At 40.8% G+C, this 23,839-nt stretch overlaps 1 protein-coding gene across 2 annotated transcripts in view; it reads right to left on the reverse strand.

Moving 5' to 3' along the window:
• The window catches only part of NELL1 (neural EGFL like 1), a 502,747-nt gene that overhangs the window by 41,756 nt on the left and 437,152 nt on the right, over nucleotides 1–23,839 (reverse strand). The window lies entirely within an intron of this gene.

Raw genomic sequence — 23,839 nt, forward strand, 5'->3', positions numbered from 1 at the left:
TGGGATCATTTGAGCCCAGTTTTTTTCTCCTGCCCTGGCAGGGGGTCGGACCTGAAGATCTGTAAGGTCCCTTCCAACCTTACTTCTATGATTCTATACCCTATTGTAATTGTGTTGTAACTGTGACTAGAAGCTACCCCTCCTATGTAAATTGGTTCCTCGATGAATGAGGATGCATGAGACTGGACCCATCACCTTAATGACCAGGCCATCAACTTAACGACCGGACCATCACCTTGCATTGACTCTCCCTGAAACCACAGACCTACTCCAAGGACCAGAGACAAAACCCAATATTTAAAAGATAAAGACCCTCCAAGAAACCAGCAACATGGGAATAAAGAGCAGAACAGAAACCAGCAACTCTACCATTGTATCCTACCGGACACTGAGGACACCTGAAATGGCATGACCTCATCTGAGCAGGACTGGCCCTTGCCTGGGCATGTCCTCCCCAATGGAATCACAGGTAGCCCACCCCTATTAAAGGGGTGATAGAATATGACCTCCTTGAGACTCCCTCTCCATCTGGACCAGCACTATGCCACACCACTTACCCACCTAGAGGCCCTGCCGGCGACCCACTCTGGACAACACCTCACTGGAAAAGACTTTGACTGGCCATCGAGGATCAATTCACAGCCTGGATAGGTAGCTATCATCCACCTTCCCCTAAGCAAGGGACCTGAGCTCTGTCTCTGCACACCTTGACCTCAATCCCTCCATTAAGCCTTTCCCCTCCTGCTACCTCTGTATGAGTGTGCAGGAGAGTTTGTGTGTGTTTGGGGAACCAATACCTTTGTGGGCTGTATAGTGTGTAGCCTGTTTAATAAAATTGTTATTTTGGAAGCCCAAGCTGGATTTTGTCTTACTGATTTCCTGCCCCTCTTCAATCTCTCCTCTCTGCCCCTCTAACCTTCCTCCCATCTCTCTCTCTCTCTCTCTCTCTCTCTCTCCCCAGCTCTCTGCTCTTTTAACCCCCACCATCTCCCAGCTCCACCTGGTTCTGCCCTCTGCCACCCAGCCCTCTGCAACCCTGACCTGCCTCTGGGCTTCAGCCCCAGTTCTGCCCTGTGCCTCCAAGCTCCAGCCCTTGCTGTCTCCTGGCTTCTCCCTCTGCCTCTTGCAGCCTCCAGCTTATCCGTCTCCTGGCTCTGTCCCCTGCAGCTTCCCGGCTTCTCTGTCTCTGCCTCCTGGCTCCAACCCTCACCACCTCCTGGCTTCTCTCTCTGCCCCCTGAAGCCTCCAGCTTCTCCATCTCCCAGCTCCTTAACTCTCAGCCTTTTCTGACTTTTACCTCGCAGCTCTCGGCTTTTTCCTCCACCTCCCCTCACCTCACTCTCTCTGCTGTTCCAGCTTGATCCCCTGGCTCTGCTCCTTCACCTCATCTGTCTCCCAGATTTTCCTTCAGTAAACCCAGTGCATCAAGTGACCCCGAGTAACCTCAGGCACCAAGTGACCCCAGGTACCCGCTAGTGTTAACACACAGACACCACCGAAGTGCATGTTTGTACATATGTGCATGTGCATGTGGACTCATAGTGTCATATGTATAGCATGTGTATGTGTATAATTTTGTGTCATGCCTTCCTGCCTAACAGCACGATATTGAGATCCAAGCCTTGATCTGACACATGTCAAGTCAACACAGACATCCAATTTCTCCTGGGGGAGTTGCTGCCCCTCTGTCAGAGTATCTCTTGAAACTCCAGCAGTAACATTTTCTTTTTAGACACCACGATCAACATCTAGAATGGTAAAATACAATCCACCATATACAAAAAACCCATGGACCAACACATATATCTTCACAGAACCAGCAATCACCCTGAACACACCAAAAAACCTGTAATCTACAACCAAGCTTTCTGATACCACCAAATTTACACTGAGGAGAATACCTGAAATTGTCACCTCACTAATCAAAAAAAGGCATTCACCCAATAGGGACACTCCTCCAGAGAGACAGATCACACTTTTGAAAGAGTCACCCGGATACCATGCGAAGAACTGCTGCAGTACAAAAAGAAAATACCCACGAAATACACACCATTAGTTATGACATACCATCCTTCCCTGGAACCTATATGGAAAATCCTAAAACAATTGCAAAGAAGACCCAATTCTTAAAGAGATCTTTCTAGAACCACCCATCCTAACCTTTAAACAAGCACTGAACCTTGCCAACCCCATCACCAGAGGCAAGCTTCCTATGGTCCAAACCACACAAAATGGAACCAGACCATGCCATGACAAGAAATGTAAAACCTGCCAACACATATCCATCAGTCCCACAATAACTATACCCCACAACAGAACCATCACCATTCCTGGATCTTACACCTGCACCTCCAGAAATGTAACATCTCATCCACAGCACCTGATGGAGAATATGCAGGAGAAACTAAACAACAACTGCATACCAGAAAGAACACACACTGAAAATCTATCGAAGACAAACATATCCAATTAATGGCGGGTATCCACTTCTCACAAGACAATCACTCCCTTTCTGATCTCTCAGTTTTAATCCTCAAAGGGAATTTACAAAACCTTTCACAGATGAGCCTACAAACTTCACTTTATAAATCTACTGGATACAATAAATTATGGACTAAATATAGACATTGGATTCATGATACATTACAACCTGCCCAACATCTGATACCCCAGGTAACCTGCCTCCAGCTGACCACTTGCATTCCTTCACGCATTTCCCTCCCTTCCACTCCTCTCCTCCCCTCCTGTCTCTACCTATTATCGTCCTAACTTCCACTTATCTGCATTTCCACAGACATGCTTGTTGTAAATTAGCTTTTTTACCTTGGAGTACATATAACACCAGCACAGTCTCCCTATACCTTGAGTGTTTGTGCTCAAAATCTTGCAAATATCTTTTTTCCAACTATTTAGTTAGTCTAATAAAAGGTATCACATCTACCCAAAGAACCTTGCCTGCATATGCACTTAGACCAACATGGCTAAAACCAACAACCTTCCTTTCACTACCATATTTTATATGATGTTATAGGATTAAGTATCTATATAGATGGCTATATTTCCAGATAAAAATTGAATTAAGGGATGAAAATCAGTATGTATTGGTAACTTAAGAATAAAAACACTACAACAGCATTGTAACTTTTTCCCTAAATCAAGCTGTAATAAAACTGATCTACTGCAGAGAAAGTAGCATGTTTTCTGTAGCATATGAAGTCACATATCTTTGGACTTTTGACATGTTTTTATTGTTAAAGTACAAAAGTTTTGTACCATTAGGACGCATCTACCCATGCAAGTATATGCACTTGCAGAAGCTCAAATAGAAGCGATGCAGATTTGATCTGAGGCTTTTTGCCTCAGTGCATGTGCTCAGACATGTACTTTGTTACAGAGCAAATTGTGCCACCTGGAGCAAAATAAGCCTGCCTGGCTCCTCCTGGATCTGCAGCCAAGGGGATTTGCAGCACAGGTGCTGACCCCAGCAGTATAAAAACCTGTCCTGGTCAACAGCTCAGGGCTACTTGCCCTCAGGAGTTTCTGAGGCCCAGCCACTTGGTATCTGGGGACACTAGCACTTTGTGTCAGCTAGACTGCTGAAGCAGCACTCCAAATTCACTTTTTAAAATACCCCAAAATCCACATTCTTCCACAATTAGAAGAAAAGAAAGACAGAAAGTGGGACTGATCAGATGGGCAATGTTTTATTGTTATATTTATGATTTTAAAGAAACTTGGAAGCCTACCACTGTCTCTAGCATCATAATAAAATAAATCCTAAATACCTATATGTTTTAATGTTTGCTTTTGGTTTCCTTATCACATTGTGGTTGCGTGGGGGTGGGGGATGTGGGGTTTTCAGAAGGTTATAGGAAGGGGGTGTGGAGATGTGGATGGGTGTGTGGGTGGTTGTGGAGGGATGTGGGGGGACATGTGAGTCAGTGTGTGGTTAGGTGTGGGAGGACTGTGGATGTGGGGGCTGTTTAGGAGGAGTGGGTCCCCTGCATGAATGCTGTGTGCCCCCAGCAGCTGACGGGGCATGGTGGTGCTGATGGCAGGGGGAGCGTGGTGACAGTGGTAACCAGGGAGCTCCTGCAGATACGGCAGGTGCTGTCGTTAGTGGGGGGAGGGGTAGTGATCGTTGACCAGCAGTTGGCGAACATCCGCAGACACCGCCAGCAGTGACAGTGGGGGCCAGCGATGATCGCTGACTGTCCACGGATGCCGCTGGTGGCAGGGGGAGGAGGGGTATGGTGGCAAGCGATGACTGCCCATAGGCACGGCCAACAGTGTCAGCGGCATCTTTTCTGAGGTGAGAGTAGGAGAATGAGTAGGAGGCTTGTTCCCCCCACCCCCACCTCTGTTGGTTCCTCCAGCTTCCCTTTTGTTCCTCTGATCCCCATTCATTCCCTCTGCCCCCCATTTGTTCTCCCCATCCCCGTTAATTCCCCTGTCCCCTATTCATTCCCTCCACTCCCCGTCCCCTATTCATTTCCCCAGCTCCCCATTCATTCCCCCTGCCCCCTGTTCATTTCCATATCCCGTTCATTCCCCCTGCCCTCCATTCATTCCTTCAGCTCCCCACTTGCTCTCCCAACCCCCCCACACACACTCATTGGCAGTAGCAGAAAATGAGCAGGAGGCTGGAGAGAGCAGGAGAAGTCTCTAGCTTATCTCCAGGGCTTGTCTCCAGCCTCCTCCTCTCTCTAGCCCCCTGCTCCTTCTCTTGCTTGTCTCCCACCTCCTGAGGCTGGAGACAGCAGGGGAAGGAGCAGGAGACTAGAGATAAGTCCCTGGAAATGAGCTGGAGACATTCCCCTGCTCTCTCCAGCCTCCTGCTCATTCTCTGCTACTGCCAGTGAGTGTGGGAGGGCTGGGAGATCGAGCAGGGAGCTGGGAGAACGAGCGGGGGGAACTAATGGGGAGCAGGGAGAATGAACAGGGAGTGAGGAGAACTAATGGGGAGTGGGGAACAAGCAGGGAGTGGGGAGAATGAACAGGGGTGGGGGGAACAAATGGGGAGTTGGGCAGGGTCACCTCTCCCCTCCTCCAGCTCCCCAACTGCCTACTGACCTGGCAGAAGCTGGGCTCAGGTCCTTGCAGCTTGCACCACTGCCTGTCTCACATGGGCAGGCAGCATTCTTCAGGACCAGGGAAAGGACTAACCACAGAGACACTCTGGCAGGCTACCAAAGCATCTTTGTGGAGGACTGAGCCTCCAGTTGCCTCAGGACCCATTTTTTTTCCCCTGGGGTATTATTTGACTCCTGGATATCCAGGGGTCTAATTTTGCTCCCCCACTAAAAATTTGCAGCCCTGGAAACATTTTTTTGTTTCCATACGTGCCTCTTGCAGCATCTCAAAGAGGTTTGAGATGCTGCAAGAGGCACTTGCGGGCTAATCTGGATGTGCCCTTAGTATCATTTCCACCCATTCTGGCGGAGGCGAGGAATAGAAAAGAGTGTATCTTGGAATGTATAACTAAATGTTATTATGTTTCTAGGGCTGATCGGAGCCATCTGAAATCAACGAAAAAAATTCTCCAACCTCTACAGACTCTGGGCTAAACTCTATGTTATTAAATTACAATAGTTTACAAGGCTGTATGGAAAAGACAGCTATATTTTTTAAAGTTTCTGTAGGACTTTTAACTTTCTAGGTACCCCAATTTGTCTCTTTCAACCATATAGTACATTTATGTCTGCATTCATGTAATTTTTTTTCCATTTTCTTTCTCCAATTACCAAGGGGTACTGCTGCTGTTACCCAGTGTGAGTAGATCCTCAAAAGCCCTTCTTAATTCAAGCCTCCTCACAATGTCCATCTGGAAGGACTTACTGTACCGAGGGTTCTACTGAATTAATGGATCTGACAGCACCCCATTATGGTGGTTTTGCATAATCTCTGATGTAGTACATTTTCCCATTGTACAATAGGGACACCAGTTGGTTTTGAATAAGCTATTACAGGACAGTAACCCAGTCCTTTGAGGACAGGTCTGTAATTTTTACCTTTAATATTCCAGCTTCCTGCATTGTTCAAAAAGTCTTATATCCTTTACAAGTAGGATAATTTACCTCAAAATAAAACACATTAGTTTCAGAATCTATTAAAAAAATGGAGACTTAAAATAAGTTGGTTTTAAAATGCTTCACTTCAGTTATTATATGATTATTCTGAAAGAAAACTCTTATGTTGTATAATAGCAGACAGTCTACACTCTTAATAGGACACAAGAGGTTTTTTAAAATAAAAAGCTTTTGCTCATCAAGTTCTTAGGATAGCATTCCTCATGCAAAAGTATTAGCATTCCTCATGCAAAAGTATACGATATTATTTGCTTTAGTTCTATGCTGAGATATGTAAGAGAAAAATATATTATTTCCAGGATAATATAACTGCATGTTCCAAAGAAACATCATGTTACATAGTCTCATTTTCATAAAGCCATCTAAAAAACACCTGTCTGGCCAAGTCTGCACCTGCTTAACCTCATGGTTGTTTTTTTTTTTATTAATTACCTTTTATAGTCACTTTGATGTCCCTTTTCCAAAGAATGATGCTTACTCTGAAATATTTTTGATGAAAATTGGAAATCCATCATCAGTAGCCACTCTTAAAACCTGTCAATTTTTCCCTTGTGGGGGAAAAATTAGGATTTGCAGAACTATCTACATTTCGACATCCCTACTATATTGAATACCTTAGCATGAAGTAAAGATATTTAGTATCCAGTCCAATGGACAGTGTTAAGTGTCACCGCTGTATAAGGAGTAATGATTGTCTCAGCCTTTTGCACCAATCAATCTATTTGCACCAATTTGCACCAATCAATCCATAATTGAATAATAGATATTAGAAATGGAAAATGGCTACCAGGTCATCCACCCCAGCCCCTGCCCCTTGTATTATTGTTCCATTTAGTTCAATTATTTTCACTGCTGTCTGATGGAAGTCGGTAGCAGATTTTAGGAACAGTGACTCAAGGGAAATGTCCCTGAAATGTAACCTTATTTTTACCTCTCTTTGTTTCATCCATTTCGGAGATATTGAGCAAAGTTGGCACCAAATGGCATAAACATCTTCACGTTATTTTATTTTTTATTCCCCTCTCATCCATGGTCTCTACTCTATTTTAAATGGCAATTTTACTTATATTGTATTTACATTTGGCTTCCTCTTATATTCCTTACTCTGGCAATTTTAATATTGTGTGGGTAAAGTGTGTAGGATCAATTCTGTCTATATATTTTGGGCACGAGAAAGCAAATTACAAAACCACACTTTGAAAATACAATGAACACAGTTCAGTTTCATGAAGTAGCCACATGGTACTTAGTACTTTTAAAGAGATAGAGGATATGTCTAAGTGTTTATTGCAGTCAAAGAACAGCTGTAACACAGTTATCGTGCAATTGTGGATTAGTGTTATCAGGATATTTAATCAGCTGAAATGTGTGTGTAAATTTAAAATCATTAGCTTAACAAAAACACAGATTAATTGAAGTTGCTACCAGAATAGTAACATAGCCTGTTGGATGCCAGCAAATTTTAAGATTAATTTTTTTAATACATCACAATTAATTTACTGAAATACATCTGTAATAAACACTTCAAGCTGATTTCTTTATCAGCTTAGTGCATGTGTCTTCATATTAGTGTATGCTAAATCTACACTTGAAGGCTGCAATTTAAAGTCTCTGAACTAACCAGATGGTTGTCAATTCACAATGTACTAGCCGAAACAAAATCTTGGATTCTCAAATAGCAAACAGAAACTGGTGTAAGAAGTATAAACTGCAGCAACAGTACAATCTTAGCAGCAAATTAAAGCAGTTAAAGGAATCACTACAGTTAATGCACATTTGAGTTTCTACCATCAGCTGGATTTAGCTATCCCTCTACAAGCTACAAAACAAAGAAATATTTGTTTCAAAACTGATAGGGTAAGCCTTAAGCTGAGTTAAAGATTTTCTGTCAAATTTGAAGCAAGTGGACAGAGAGTTAGTGAATTATGACACCCTAAAAACAGAAGGGCTGTCAGTCAATACTGGCTGTATTTTTCTCCCTGAATGCCTGGAAAACCTATTATGGATCTTGTGGGATGAGGGATTTTGACTAGCCCTTACAGAACATATGAAGAAAAGTTCAGGTTCCTTGATTATGAACTTCTATGTTTCCAATGTTTGTTTTTTATCTTTAACAATTGGAAAACAATCCACAGATCAGCTGAAATCATAATGGCATAAATCAGTTGGGTGGTGAACACGGAAAGCAATTTAGCTATTAAGTGCCTTTAACTCAAACCTTGCCCATGTGGACTCTCAATCTTAAATCAAGTTTCTGTGTGTGGCAATCTATCCAAAGGCCAAAACTTGGGTAGTGCTCATTCAATTTATTTATGGGATTTCCTCACCAGTGTAGGTAGGGAGATGTTATTATTCACATTTTCACATGGGATAACTGAGATGCATATAAAGTGAACTGCTCAAGATACACATAAGAACTGTAGCAAAGCTCAGAAAGAACCCCAATCCCTTGTCACAGTCTAAGGCGTCCTAACAGTTAAAACACTTCTCAACATACTGCAAGTGGGATTCTTAACACAACAGACCCAACACAATGTAGTATTATCCAGAATGATAAATCATCGGAAAAAAATAATTTAATTTTGGAAGACATATAGCAGAGAACTTCACACTTGACAGTTAATTCAATAAGACTATATTACTGGTAACACAGAATAACAGAAAATGGGGCTGGAAGGGACTCAGCAGGTCATTTTGTCCAACCTTCTGATCAAGGCAGAATCATCCCTATTTAAACCATCCTAGATCAGTGTTAAAAAGTTCCAAGGAGGGAGATTCCACAGCCTCCCTAGTTGGCCAGTTCAATTCTTAACTGCCCTCATAATGAGAAAGTTCCTCCTCATATATAACCTAAATTTCTCTTGTCCTGTCCCCTCTAGTTATCTAGAAGTTTATCACCATCTACTTTATAACCACCTTTCAGGTATTTGAAGACTTATCAAATCTCCCTTCAGTCTTTTCTTTTCCAGACTAAATATTCTGTTATTTTAGCTTTTCCTCTTCAATCACATTTCCTAGATGTCTAACCATTTTTCTTCCTTTTTTTTTTTTGCAGCAAGAATACACAGTCAAATCATACTCAAGTTATGGTCCACTATAACCTCCAGGGTTTTTTTCTTCATCCTGTAGCCTAATTAGTCATTCTCCCCTCTATCTGCATATGAAATTGTTCTATACCGAATGGAGAGATTTTAATCGAATAAACTTCAATAAGGATGAGTGAATTTTGAACCACTCTTTCTTTTTTTCAAGGTCATCCTATATCTTAACCCTACCTTCTGGAGTGTCTGAATTCTACCCAACTTGTTGTCATTTGCAAATATGCTAAATCTGTGCTCCTCTTCTAATCATTAGTTAAGATATTAAAGCAACAGTGGACCCAGCACAGGCCCTTGGGGAATTCTTCTGGAGAACCCTCCCATTAGATATCCATTATGTATCCATCTTACCGTAATCTCATTTAGACTGCATTTCCTTGTCTTACTAATGTGAATGTCATGAGAAACAGTGTAGAGAGCCTTGCTAAAACAGCCCCTGGTCTACCCAGACCTACAAAATCCATCACCTTATCACAGAAGGAGACCAAGTTGGTCAGGCACAATTTATGCTTCGTGAGCAAACCATAATGGCTCTTCCTGATTAACTTGTTCTGCTCAAAGTGCATCTATATTCACTGATGACCTGGTCCATGATCTTTCCTGGTATTTAGGGTATCATTTGTGCCTAAAGACAGGCACTGTATATTTGCCCTTTTCTAGTTATCTGGAACCTCATTTGACTTTCACAAGTTCTCAGTGATAATAGCCAACAGTAATTACTTCAGCCAATTCCTTCAGGATTTGTACTTTAGGACGCATTTCATCTGGCCTTACCAGCTTGAAAACATCCCACTTTTCTAAGGGTAGAAACAAACATTGCCTGACATGCATTTGTGCCACCATAAACATTTTGATGGAAGCACAGATGGCAAGCAAATAGACATTTATATGGTACAACAAAAAGTAGTGTGAAATAGTGCTGCTTTATTGCAATAGATATCTATTTGCTTTGTGGTGGGAGACTGCAGGCAGCACAGAGCTGCCTGCACTCTCCAGCTGCCCTGGGAATATACTTTGAGGGCTTCAGGAGCCTGATTGTACACACCTTGGCTTTTCCCACTTACAGAGATGTGTCACAAGAAATTTCTGGGTCCCTCTATGTGAACAGGGAAAGTTGAGGTTTCCCGTTCATAAAGACCCATTCCAGAATTTCCAGAAGCATGTCTTCAAAATGGAAGAAATCCTACATGGGTCCCAGTTTGAAGGTACAGGACATAATGGCTCCCAGCACAGAGGCAAGGGGCACCAGAAATTCCCTGGGCCCTGTGCTGCCCTGTCCTGTACCTCTTTACTGGGACCCATGCTAACCAATAATTCACACAAAGGCATGAGCTAGTGCAGTTCTTCGGATGGATGGAAGCTGCTCCAGGGATTCTCTGGATCCCAGACCACACCATGCTGACCTGTGCTTCTACATATGGCATGGGTTGGCATGGGACCTGGTACAGGTTCCCAGCCAGGAGGCATGGGAAAGTGAGGGATACAAGGAAACTTTGGGCAAGGAGAACACATTGCCTGTTATCCCACATCAGGCCCTTGCCTGATGCAGGGCAATGGGTGACATCTTTCTCTTAGTAAAGCAGATCAGCTGTGGAGGGATACATCCTGCCAAAGCTTGATCCACTGCCATTGGCAATATCCATTTTTACTCTACATAATCCCTAAACCTGTTCTTACACTAAGCTGCTTGTCTCCTTCTCTATCTTTGCTGTCAATTGCAGTCATTAACTTGTATCTGACCTTATTCCTGAAAACTGAAGTAATAAAAGCATAAAATTCTTCTCTTCAGCATCTTTTATTAGATTGCCTTCTACATTCAGTAAGGGACATGCACTTTCCTTTATCTTCCTCTTACTTCTGGCATCCTTGCAGAACCCTTTTTTATTGCCTTTTATATCCCTTGCTAGTTGCATCTCAATTCATGCCTTGGCCTTCCTGTTTTTCTCCTTGCATGTCTGTATGGTACTCTTGCACTTTCCAACTTGTAACATGGCCAAGTTTCCATTTTTTGTAGAAAATAATTAAGCAGAAATCTAGTAGGTTAGATATGTCACACTAGCTTGGGAATGAAAGAACAAGATTTATGGGAGAGATCTACTGTATCAATAGACTCTAACACATTAAGCTGAAAGCACACACTTTTAACATCCATCTCATCAACCAACTTGGGACCACAATTAAAAATATAGATATATTTTGCTTTTAGGAACAAAAAAATCACTATTGACCATATCACCACATCAAATGTCATTGATATCATGTATAAAATGAGAATACAGAACAAAAAGGTACATTTTATACTTTGAGTCAAAAACAATATAAAAATTGGCTTGAAAAGTTGAGAAACAAAAATTTCTCACTAATGAAGACATATATTTCAAATACAACAGGTAAATAATGGAGGGAGAGAGGAGCTGAGCTATTAAATTCACAGCTGGGAACTTTCCCAAAGTTCTGGAATCCTGCATCTGGACGTACCTGTTCCCCAGGAACTAACTCCAGAGTTCATTAAATGTCATTGATCAGCCTAAACTTCAAGTTCTGCATTGTTTGGGATTTTCCCAGATCTAGAATTGCTTCAGGCCTATTCTTAATACTGTAGTGCTCTTTCATGTACAGTGTGAAATTTTGAAGACTGCCAACAGTAAATTCTAATTTAATTTAAATTGACTTATAAAATACAGGCAACTCAAAGTAGCATTACACACAGCAGAATTATGCCTGTGTTAAAAATGTGTAAATTATATACCTGATGAGACAAAATAGTGAATAAAGTAGGCTACAAATGTTTCACCTTTTCTTATAACACAAACTGGAGCTATGCAGATTCCTCCCCAAAATCTTAAGTGTTAACAGAAATTCTCTAGCAGGCATATTCAAAAGATGATACATAATGGAACCAGAAGAAATGACCCCAAAAGAATAGTTTGTTTCAAAGAGTGTTGCTAAAGTAACATAGATTTAGCTATTTTTAGTGAAATACAACCAAACTAAAGTAGCTAAATTTGGCTATTTAACTCGTAAAAATGGAAATCACACAATGGATGAATTTGGCCGCATGGATTTGCCTGCTGACAAACACTATTCTATGCCAATTTCCTAACAATGAAGTACTCCACAAAAACCTTCAAGTGATGCTAGCTCTCCACTAGTAATGACTTTTTTGATGAGCCTTAGCACTATTATCTGCTGACAGGAGACTACTCTATGGACAATCTTTAGCCAATATACAGCCAACATATCACTCTATCAAGCATTTGAAATGCTAAAGTTCAACATCAGGGAGTCATGAAAATAGTTCATTATCTCATCTAGTCTATCCTGTGACAGTACAAAAATGTTCCCTTCAGTATATTCCTCAGTGACTTGCCTACTTCAGTTTTAAAATGACTCATGTGATGGGGCATCCTCCATTTCACTGGGAAGATTATGTTACAATCCAACAGTTCCCACTGTTAGCAAGTTCACTTGATTAGTTTGAGCTCTTCCATAATAGGATGTGGATGAGACAAAATAACACTTGTCAAAACAACTGTACTGCTAACAGGAGGGAGCAGCTGATGAGAAAATGATAAAAGGCAAATTATCTCAACTATGAAAAAAATGCCAGCTACCCTCTTCAAGACTCTCGTATCTCTAACTATACTAAAACATATAAGAAGAAAAGCTAAGTTGCTAATTTAGAACAGTGCCTATGCCCCAAAGACTGCTTCGAGTCAGTTTAATAATAAAAAATACAATGTTTTTTTCCTAAAAAAACATGATTTATTAAAAGTTTCAGAACAGTATTTTCAGTAGTCTTGACTCTTCCTATGCTAAAAAACCTTCCAGATTTCATATACAGAACATTACTAAGTTTTCTGGCCATACATTTTAATAATGTAATTGAACTGTTCAAGAAAGGGCTCATTGTGCAAATAACCACGATGTATACCTATGAGAACACAGGAGCATAATGAGAGGGAAGACGACGGGTATTGGAGTGCACACTCCAGTAGCTCAAAGCATAGGGTGTTTTGTGTCTTGAAATATACATGCCCACTTATGATAAAGGCTTCAGTGAAGAGGATTTTTTGAAGTGTCAGCTCATGAAAAACTGAAGAAAGTTACATGGTAGGTAGGCACCCATGTAAGTTGAAGTCAAGGAGAAGTCAGGGTAGATTTGCACTTTATAGACTAAATTACAAATATACATAGTAGCTTTCATAAGCTTCAGCTCGCTTCATCAGATGCTGTGAAAGAAGGTGCACAGAAGTGCAACCTTTGATGCTATAATCTGTTACTTGGTCCAGCGATGATGTAAATGAACACTGATCTAATACCAGTTCCAGAAAGACACAAAGGCCTGCTGTGGAACACTTTAACTGCCCTGGACATTGCATCACTGCTCTTAGGCAGTAAACCTTTAAAAAGCAACTTGTATGGGAACTTGTAGAAGAAGAAATCACCCACAGACTAGATCATGTTAAATATAGTTTAAATAGGAACTATGGATGCTTATCTTATTACCTGGATTATATTTTGTGATCCCTTTCTTCTTTGCTTGTTTTCCTTCCCTACCTAGGACGGTACTTCTTGTCTACCCCATCCCTTCTCCCTCCCTGCCTTTTGTATTCAAATCACTCTCTCCATTCTATATACACTGCTCTACATACACAGCATCTAATGAAATATGCTCCAGCTCATGGAAGCTTATGCCAGGGTTTCTCAACATTTTTAGACTCAGGGCACCCCTGGAAAGTGTCAAGGTACCCCTTTGAACATGTCAGCTCCTAGTTTTATCTTTTTTTTGCCGACAGGAAAATAATAGTGCAGTTTTTCTATGCAAAGAACTCAGAAAGAAAACAACTATGGATTTGTACTTGAAATCTCTCGGCTTATCTTGTAAACCCAATAGTGATAATATTGGGTGGCACTCAGCAGCACCCTTGAAAAGATCTCAAGGCATCTCAGGGTGCCATAACACCCTAGTTAAGAATCACTGGCTTATTTTATATACAGGAAACCTTCACTATTCGCGGCTTTGGCATTCGCAGTTTCAAATATTCGCGAATGCCATACCCACAACTTAAATACACATTTCCTTCTCCAACTAGCACAAATATCTTAAATGCACTTACAGGAGCTCTTGGGAGCTCCACACTCGCCACTGCCAGGCTTCCACCACCTCAGCCATACCCCAGCCGCCGGGGGCACTGTGTTCATAATGTTCATGAATGCAGTGCCATATTCGTGGATTTCGCCAATAATTTAGTTGGTCTGCAGGAATGGCCAACACGAGGCACATCACATCAGCAGACAGGGCAGGAAGCAGAAGGCAAAGCAGCAGATTAGGAGATTGTGCAGGGAACACAGAGTGGTCTAACATGCAGTATATTTTTCTACTATGCACACTGGCAGTAAAATCACATTCAATTTGTGGTGGAAGGGACCTCAGGAGGTCACTCAGACAACCCCCTGTGCAGGCAGGTTTACCCCCATCCTAAATATCAACCAAGTCATAAAAACTTAAAAACTAAGGATGGAGATTGAATATAAAGGTTGCAGTGTTTAGCAGCCCTCATTAAGAAGTTCTTCCTAATATACATCTTAAATTTCCCTTGAAGTTTAAAGACTGTTACTTTTTGATCTGTCCCTGGTGGACACAGAATATAGTCACAGTCACCATTCTTTTTATAACTAACCTTTATGTACTTAAAAGATTATTCACCAAATCCTCCCTTAGTCTTCTCTTCTTCAGTCTAAATAATCCTAGCTGTTCCAACCTTTCTGTTTTGCCCTGCTTTGCCTTACTGGTACTTTAACCTCATAACAGTGCTGTTAAAACTTTCCTGTGTATCTAACTGCTTTGCTGATTGTTCACAATCATGAAAGCACTTTGTTCCAGTGCATCTCTCTCAAACGATCCAGTAAATACATTCGATCCCCCATACATTCTTCTTGTTCAGGAAATCTGAAAAGTTGAAAAGACAGGAGGTAAGAGAGAGAGGGGGTATATTCCATCCAAATACAGTTTTGTCAAAAGTTAAATGCTCAACAAAGCAGGTTGGTTTTGCCACAAGGCCATTTAAGAAGGAAGTCAGACATAATGTTGCAGGAATGATAAATAATTCCATGGTGAAATTTTCAGAAGAATTTTCTTTTGCTTTTTTTATTATTTATTTTATACAACAGAAAATTAAAATAATCAAAATCAAAATGAAAAATTTTCAATCAACTGAAAATTCTAATTTTGACTTTTCTTCTGCAAACGAAGTAAACATGTTTGGTTTTTAATCTGATTTGGAATGAAAGCAAATATGAGTATTTTGAATTATATTTTTTATTCTCCATGTATATCTAGTTGAAAATAAAGACTAGATTAAGCCAGCTGAGGAATGAATTGATTGCTGCTATCCCATTAAACAATTCAGATGAAAACCAAGGAAGACTGCTTACTGGACCTTAGCAAATATTCAAGATCAAAAACTCGAGATCACTGTTTCTATGTTACAAGTACTGAATGTGATTCTATTTTTCAAAAAAATTAATTTATTTCTTGAAAAGAAAATATGCATTTGGATGCTGTTCTCCCTCTTTCGTTTATTTTTTAATTAGAGGCTGAATTTTTAACCTAACTGAACTAGTCTGCATTGGAAGACTTTGATCAGAATTCAGTTCCCCCAGACTGGATGCTCCTTCAGACATCAATAATTCCAATTAAACCAACAATGCAATATGACTAAACCATTTCTCTAAGCAATTAAAAATGCAACAGTGAAGTAAATGGAAAATATTGTATGAAAAACCAAGAGACTCATCAAATTTAAAAAACAATAATAATTTACACTTGTACAACACTGTTGATTCAAAGATCGCAGAGAATATTATAAGCATTAATGCCCACTTCTGACCCTCAACGTCCTTATGAGGAAGGTAAGATGGTACAGTGAAGCCCTATTTGTTCATTTTCCCAAAGAACATCCTAGCCCAAAATGCAATTATAGTTCCCAATACTTATTAAATTAATTGTTTATTAATGCCCTTCATTCGTTAAAAATCTCATTTATCCAAATTAGTTTAGTGTCCTTTATTTCTGTTTTTGTAGCCAAAGTTCTAGTACATAAAAACTGATTTTATTCTTCATTAATATTCAGGCATTCTGGAGTTGAACATGGCTGTTAACAGCATTAAATATAGTTAAGTTAAACAAAATTCAGATGAATATATAATTTCTCAGAGTACACAGTTTTCTTCTTTGTAGTACACTGCAGCAGAAAAACTCACTCTGAAAAGACTTCCCAAATTTTCTCTTTGCCTATAACTACTTTTCTGAATGAGAGAGAACGTATTCAAGGTGTTAAGTATCTTCTGGGGGAGCTGATAAACTAAAATATTTTTTCTTAGAAAAGGAGAACTTGGCAGAACTTAAGTGGTTTCAGAATGAAAATACCTTTAGCCTGCAAATTTTGTTCCAAGAATAGCTAAATTTCAGTGAACTGAGAAGACTAGAAACAACAAGCACCTAGTTCTATCACTAGTTCTGCCTTGGGTAACTCATTTAACTTCTCTGTTTGCTTCTTCAGATATAAAACAGTTATTATGCCTGTTAAGGATTATGAAACATACTATCAGGCATGCATATATTCCTTTAGGTGGAAAAATATACTAGCCTTGAGTAAAGCATTTTTCTAAAAGCGAAGCAAATGTCTACACAAATGTTTCATGGAACATCCAAAATGTCTCCTGAAGGTTTATTCCTAATTACCCTGAATAATTCCACTTTTAAACTAAGCCTATATGAACCTTTTATGACAACTACATATCCCATCATGCATCATAAAACCTTGACCTCCAATTACATTTTTAACAATGAGCTAGATAATATCTAGATTGTGTCTCATGTCACAATAAAAATAAATGAGAATCATAAAGTTATAATGATATTGTATAGCTATGAACCCTGAAGAGGCAATAATAAATGTTGCCAAAGGGAAGTATAAATTTTGTGACAAGACTGAACTATTTCACCTGAAATTATGAACCAAGACAATGATTAACTGAGGGGCAATCAAATGTTAGCCACGAAAAAATAAGAATCTCGTTATCAGTGTAAGAATGTTGAGGTGGCAAGTGACCTGAGCCAGCAAATGTAAATGGACATGGGATTTACCCAAATCCAAGATAAACCTGAATTTAAGGTTACTCCTCAATAATTAGATTCTATACAAGATAAATTTATAAATTTGTTATACTTTGCCAACCATAGACTCAAATTATTGGAGGGATGTCTTTAATTTGTCCCCACCACCATTTCAGTGAAGAAAGCAGTGGTAGTAGGGCAGATGGTGGTGGTGGGCAGTTAGGAGGCAGGCAGCAGGGGGAAAAATGGGGTGAAAACAATAAGGGGCAAGTGGTATGGAGGTGGTGGGGGCAAGAAGGCACGCAGTTGGAGGGAGGAGGTAGTGGCAGGTACAGGCTTGTGCCTTCCCCCCACAGCCTTGGGCTCCCACACAGCCTTGGCCTCCTTGCCTCCCTCCTCCATCTGTCCCCTGCATCACTTATGTCCCTGCATCACTTATGTCCTGCTGCAACCTCAGCTCCCCCATCTCACAGCCACTGCCCCTGCATCCCCTTGACCCCGCTGCTTACCCTTGCTTCACACTGACAAACTCCACAGACACAGTTCCAGCCTGGCACCGTAGCAGTGCAATGGAGCTGTAAGGAGCCTGAGGCTGCAGAGAGAAGAGACAGGGACTGCAGCAGCAGAGGAGATGCCCGTATTCAATTCCAAGATGAGGCGCTCCTCCCCTGCTCTCCCCACCATGCTAAATGGGCAGGGGGATAACTTTGTCTTGGAACTGAGTAAATGCAATAATTTGAAACGAATGTGCTGATGTAGTCTGGCATGGTTTTGTGCAGCTTAGGATGCTTGGAAGTCATCAGGAAATGAACATCCTTTTACTACATGAATCTGGCATCAGTGCAAAAGTCAACCCTGAACTTGAGCTTAGGTGAACTCTTATCATTATGAAAATATCTGATTTTTTTTTTTAAGATTGTAAACTTTAATTCTCAAGAGGGTTTTTTTGTGGGGGGGGGGAGGTGAATGAGTTTGAATGTAAAAGGCACAGGACACAAATCTATTTAATTCACCAACTGCAACAAATCAATCTATTATACAGAAAAGTGTGGAAAGTATTCTGCTCACTGCAACAAGGCCTTCACACATATACTAATTGTGAAATAAATATGGGGACATGAGAGAATGGATAATTTTTGTTTCGTTTGGTACTTGCTAGCTGAAATTCACAAATCCTAACAAGCTCCAAATTTATTAAATATAGCAAGCAAATGTCTTCAGTACTTTCACACAGACTACATCCTTCACAAGAAAATTAGCCTACTTCTACATAGAGTTTTTCTCTCTATACTGCTGCAGAGTAAATTGCTTCCTCCCTGAAGCTACCCCAATTTATGACATTCTTGGACTCCATTGCTTCCAAGATTTCAACCACTAAGACTGCTTTAGTTTAAAGACTATATATAATCTTAAGCACAATAGTTTGGCACTGTACACAAATGGACATCTTAATTATAAGTATGCCATATTCCCACTGATTCACAGCTTCTGAGAAAAGGTCAAGAACATTAAGATGTTGTCTTCAGTAAGTTCAAGCCAGTATGTATTATTTGCTGATATATTAAGAAGGGACTCCCAAAAAAGCATCCCTCCTATGTGACAACCCTTGTATACTGGAAGACGTAGGAGAATATTGCTGGCAGTCAGAGTACCGAATACACGTTTAAATTCTCTTTTTTTTTTTAAACTTAGTCCAAATCCCCCTCTTACAACCATAGTCAAAGAAGGGAGCAGAATTGCTGGACACACAGATTTGTATTATGCATATTAGCCAGAAATGAGTCTTTAATTTCCAAAAAAGAAAATGTGTAAATTGACTGTGTAATACAATACTCATCCTGCAAAATGATAAATGAAAGATTTGAGGATAAAGTCCCCCAGAGATATTTTGGAAACACTAGTATTTCTTGCAATTTGACCCATTCCAAAGTACAGATATTTGCAGCTCAGGACCAGCCCCAGGATAAATCACTTCTGGTAGGCAGGATTTAGTTATATTCAGACTGGGGGCTGAATGCCACTTGAGTCTGAGATGTCACTGCAGCCTTATTTCAGTAACCTTAATTAAACTTTTTGTGTGGGATATAACCTGATGAACTAAATGTTCCTTTTGTTACTCTGAGATAGAGGGAAGCAAGCAGCTGGCTGACAGTGCTGGAGGAATTCAGCAGCTTCCTCTTGCTGGAGATTGGCTTTACTGAGGACTGTTTCTTCTTTTATTTGCTGTGGTTGACTGTGTAGCTGGTTGTGTCCTTTTGATTGATTTCCTCCAGGAAGCTGCCTACTCCCTGACCACTGCTGGTGCTTTAAAGGCCTGTTTCATGCTTCTTTTGTTTTTGCCTCTGTCTGTTACACTGTAGACACCATGCTCTTTTGGGATGCTCCGGTGAGGTCCTTTGAGCCACTGTGTTGTGAGCTGTCAGCTGACAGACTTCCGCTGTACTGGCAGCAATAATAATCTTAATAGGCTGCATGAGGAAGAACTCTGTAGTACTGACGCAAAGTCATTTGCTTGGCAAGCTGAAGATGAATGAGGAGAGATCTTCTTCAGGGAGGCATTGTTTGGCTGGTTTATTCGCAAGTAAGCTACTGGGGCTGTTTTGGCCTCTTTAATGTACCAGTGGGATATATTGGATCAAGGAAGCAGTAGGAAAGATATGAACAATAGTGCCTCTAACAATGCTTTAAGGGAGATATATTTTACAATAAGCCTTTGCCTGTTTTTTATTGCTCACTTATCTATTTTTATACTTTACTTTTTTTTCCACCTATACAAGTTCTGAAGAAAGTACAAAGAAAAGTGAATAAAGCAGCTATACATAGAGGAGGTGTGTACTTGTGCAGAAGGGATTTCAGAGATGATGTCTGGTACATTTTGTTGGGCTTGCCCTGTTGCCCTGAAAATTCAGGAAGAATACATACAGAGACCTACAAGCCAAAGATCATTGTAATCTCTGTCTGCAAATGTTAGAACAAATTGTCCTTTCATGCACCAATGAATACTCTTTCTTTATTTAAAGCCTTCATTTAAAAAAAAAGAAACAGCAACAAAATTCTATGTAAAACTTTTAGATGCAGGCAATCCTAGAATTCAATCTGATTTTAAAATGAAATGCTCCTTTTCTCTGCTTATACTATTATTCAGTCAACTAATGCAATATTATTTCTCTGTATTTTCTGATCTATGTCGTTTAAGTCTTAAATTTGATTTCATGAATACTTGCATAAATTAAGGCTCAGTACAGTCAGCAAAATAACACCAAGTATGTAAAGTGACATAAAGATCAAGCCTTCTGAGCAGAAGTGATTTGTTTAGGTTACCTCTAACTTTTATCTTATAAATTAGGTGTTTTACTTAATAACACTAACAATATTCAGTTCATTTTAAAGAATTCCAAAGCAATGACAAATTTTACACACTCTAAGGAGAAAGCATGTTACCAACCCTGGTAATGTGGCCAGCTTTGAAGTGGAATAAAGTGACTATTTCATAGTACATAGGTATGCAGCATAGCATAGAAAACAAAGACAGCCATGCCATCCAAATAAATGGCAGGTAAAATTTATGGAGACAGAGGGATCTACACATCCCATGATAAACATGGCAACATGATAAACTCCAATGTAGTTTGCACTGGAGTCAGCTGCTCCTGGGCACAGACTCTACATATGCACCTGGGACTGCAGCATTTTGAGCTGGGGTGAAGCCCTGGGCTGGCAGAGAGCCTGGGGGGTCAGCCCCAGGCCCTAGGTGGTGGGTGAGGGGTTGACTAAGGCACGAGCGTGCTAAAGTATGGGGCTAGGAGGAAGGCAGTCTCTGCACTTTAGCACCCTTGTGCAACAGCCAGCCCCGTCACCATCTACACATGCGTTTCAGAGCACGTAATTACTCCACCATAGGATAGTATTTTCCAGGACAGTACTATCTTATAGGGGCATGCAAACCAGGCAGCGTTCAATTTGGATTCTGATTCGGTGGACAGTGATTTGATTCATTGATTCAGATTACTGTCCTGATTTAATTGGGCCAAAACTGAATCTGAAGATTCGATTTTGATTCATATTTGATTGGCCATGGGAGGACCCCAGGCAGTCTCCCAGCCCAGGAGACACCAGTCACCAAGCCAGGGGTGCTCCACAGTGGACCTGGAAGTGGACCAGAAGTATTTCTGGTCCACTTCCAGGTCTGCCACCAAGCATGCGGGGGACTCCCTGTGCTCCCGTGGGACATTTCTTCCACCCTACCATCTCAGTGTTCACAAGCCATGTCTGGTACCTTGAAGTACATTGAAAAAACATATAAAGCTGTGTCTATGGCCGAATTGTTGAATCTCTGTAAACTGAATCAGAGGCTTCCAATTCAATTCAGAGAGATTAGTGGGTCTCCTGATTTGATTTGATTTGGATTTGGAGATTTGGCTTCCGAATTGGGCCAAATCTCCTCTGAATCAAATCAGCAACCGAAGCTTTGCACAGCCCTGCTTTCCTATGGTGGAGTTAATTAATTTACTGCTTTCTGATATTAGAGCATGTGCAGACAGTGATGCTTTAACAGGGAGATAATTAAACAACTCTGCAGTAAGTTTACTTACCTACTGCAGTCAACTCTCCAGTAAAGCACACATGTAGATGCACCCAGAATGTAATTCCCTCAAGTGGACTTTTTAGATTCACATTTCATCATCAGCAACGTTAAAGGTAAAGTGTGTACTAATGTAATAATCGTCATTTCAGGACTGTGGTGAAGACACTGGAATAGCCCTGAATTTCCCAAGCGTACTTTAGGAACGGGGAAGTTTTGGAATGCTATATTTCATTTCATTTTATTTTTAATGAATTAAAATAAAACTTCTACTTAGCTTTGGCTGGAACTTCTGATCTTTTCTAGTTAAAAATGCCTCCTGTTTGTTGTAAAAGAACAGTTTGACACTTAGATCAAGGTGTCTTCTGTTTGTGTTGTAATGAAACCAAGGTGTCAAACTGTTTCTCTACAGCACAAATAGGAGATACTTTGATCTAGAAAGCAAGATGTTTCAATAATTACTAAGTAGCAGCTGCCCTTATTATTTTGAAAATAATATAAAAATAGGACTATGTCAAGTTATAACACATCACTGGAAGTAACACATATAGCTGCACTAACACTGGAATGGCATACAGTAACATTAAAGTAAGTAAAGAAAAATGTATTATTGATTTAGAAATGTAATTGTGGATTTCATTCCATAATTATGAAATAAACATTTTGAAATATAAAAATTTCCAATGAAATAGAAATTCCTAATTTCAACCAGGTTTAACATAGACAACTCCTAACACTGGAATAATAATATAGCTAGATCCTAATGTAAAAAATGCACCTAAATAGCAGTTATGCAGTCATGTACATGCCAAAACTGAACTTAAAACACATTCTGCATGCCTGGAGCCATACCTACGGGGATGGGGTGAGGAGGATGAGGGAAGCCCTCCCATGTATTAATCCAGTGGTACTGAGCCTTCCAGCCCCATGCGCTGGATGAATTGCAGGGGGATGTTCCATGGGTCTGATCCAATGCAGAGTCAGGCTGTGGGTGTGATCCCGTGTACCAAACCTGGCCATGTATAGCAGCCCAAGCTCATGTGCTGGATCCAGCCATGGAGTGACTCCATGCATTAGGCCATGCCATCTGGCCTACATGGCCTGCTGCCAAATTTCTGGACCTGTGGGAAGACCCACCAACAGAATGACCTGTCCTTGAGGTCTAGAGGTTGAGCACCACTATTTTAGTCCAAGAGTTTAGTGGTTAGTGCACTCACACAGAAGACCTGGGCTCTCTAGCCACCCCCCAACACAGTATGAACTTGCATCTCCTGCTTCTCATAACATTGCTCTGATCACTACACCACAGGTTAGGTATTACCCAGTCCTCTTCTCCAGCCCCGCTCTTGAAGCTGAGCTACTGAACCTTGCAATAACTAGTTATTGGATAAAATAGAGAGCACTGCGAAAGTTTCTGCCCCATTGAGACAAAGGGCCCAGGATAGAACCTAGCATTCCATCTCACCCAGAACAGCCACCATCTCACTGAGCCACAGACCATCAGGCTTGCTTTCTTCCTCCCGGCCCCGCATATGTCCCTCCCTTGGCTGCCCAGATGGCAAACTTCAAGAGGGGAGCTGGAAAAGGACAATGCCTCCTCTGTGGCCTTGTGTGTAGATGCAGGAGATATAGGTTCAAATTCCTTCTGTGTGAAGGGGACCTAGAACCTGCGTGTAGGGCCCTAACTAATAAGCTACTGGGATAAAATATAGCAAGTACTTGCATTAAAGCTAACCATAGTTTTGGCCTAGTTCTCACATTGTCAGCAGCCTTTTATTATTTTAGGACTTACAAGGATATAGTACTACATGCTTTCCTGGCCATAGCACATGCCTTCTGAGATAGTTTAGTAGCCATGGGGATGACTGTACATCCACACTGCACCTGGACTAGAATCACATGTTGTATACCAGTGCCAAAAATGGTACCTAGGAAGTTGTCAAAATGC

Source organism: Crocodylus porosus, unplaced genomic scaffold, assembly GCF_001723895.1.
Source record: "Crocodylus porosus isolate Cpor-Errol unplaced genomic scaffold, CroPor_comp1, whole genome shotgun sequence".
NCBI classification, from domain to species: Eukaryota; Metazoa; Chordata; order Crocodylia; family Crocodylidae; genus Crocodylus; species Crocodylus porosus.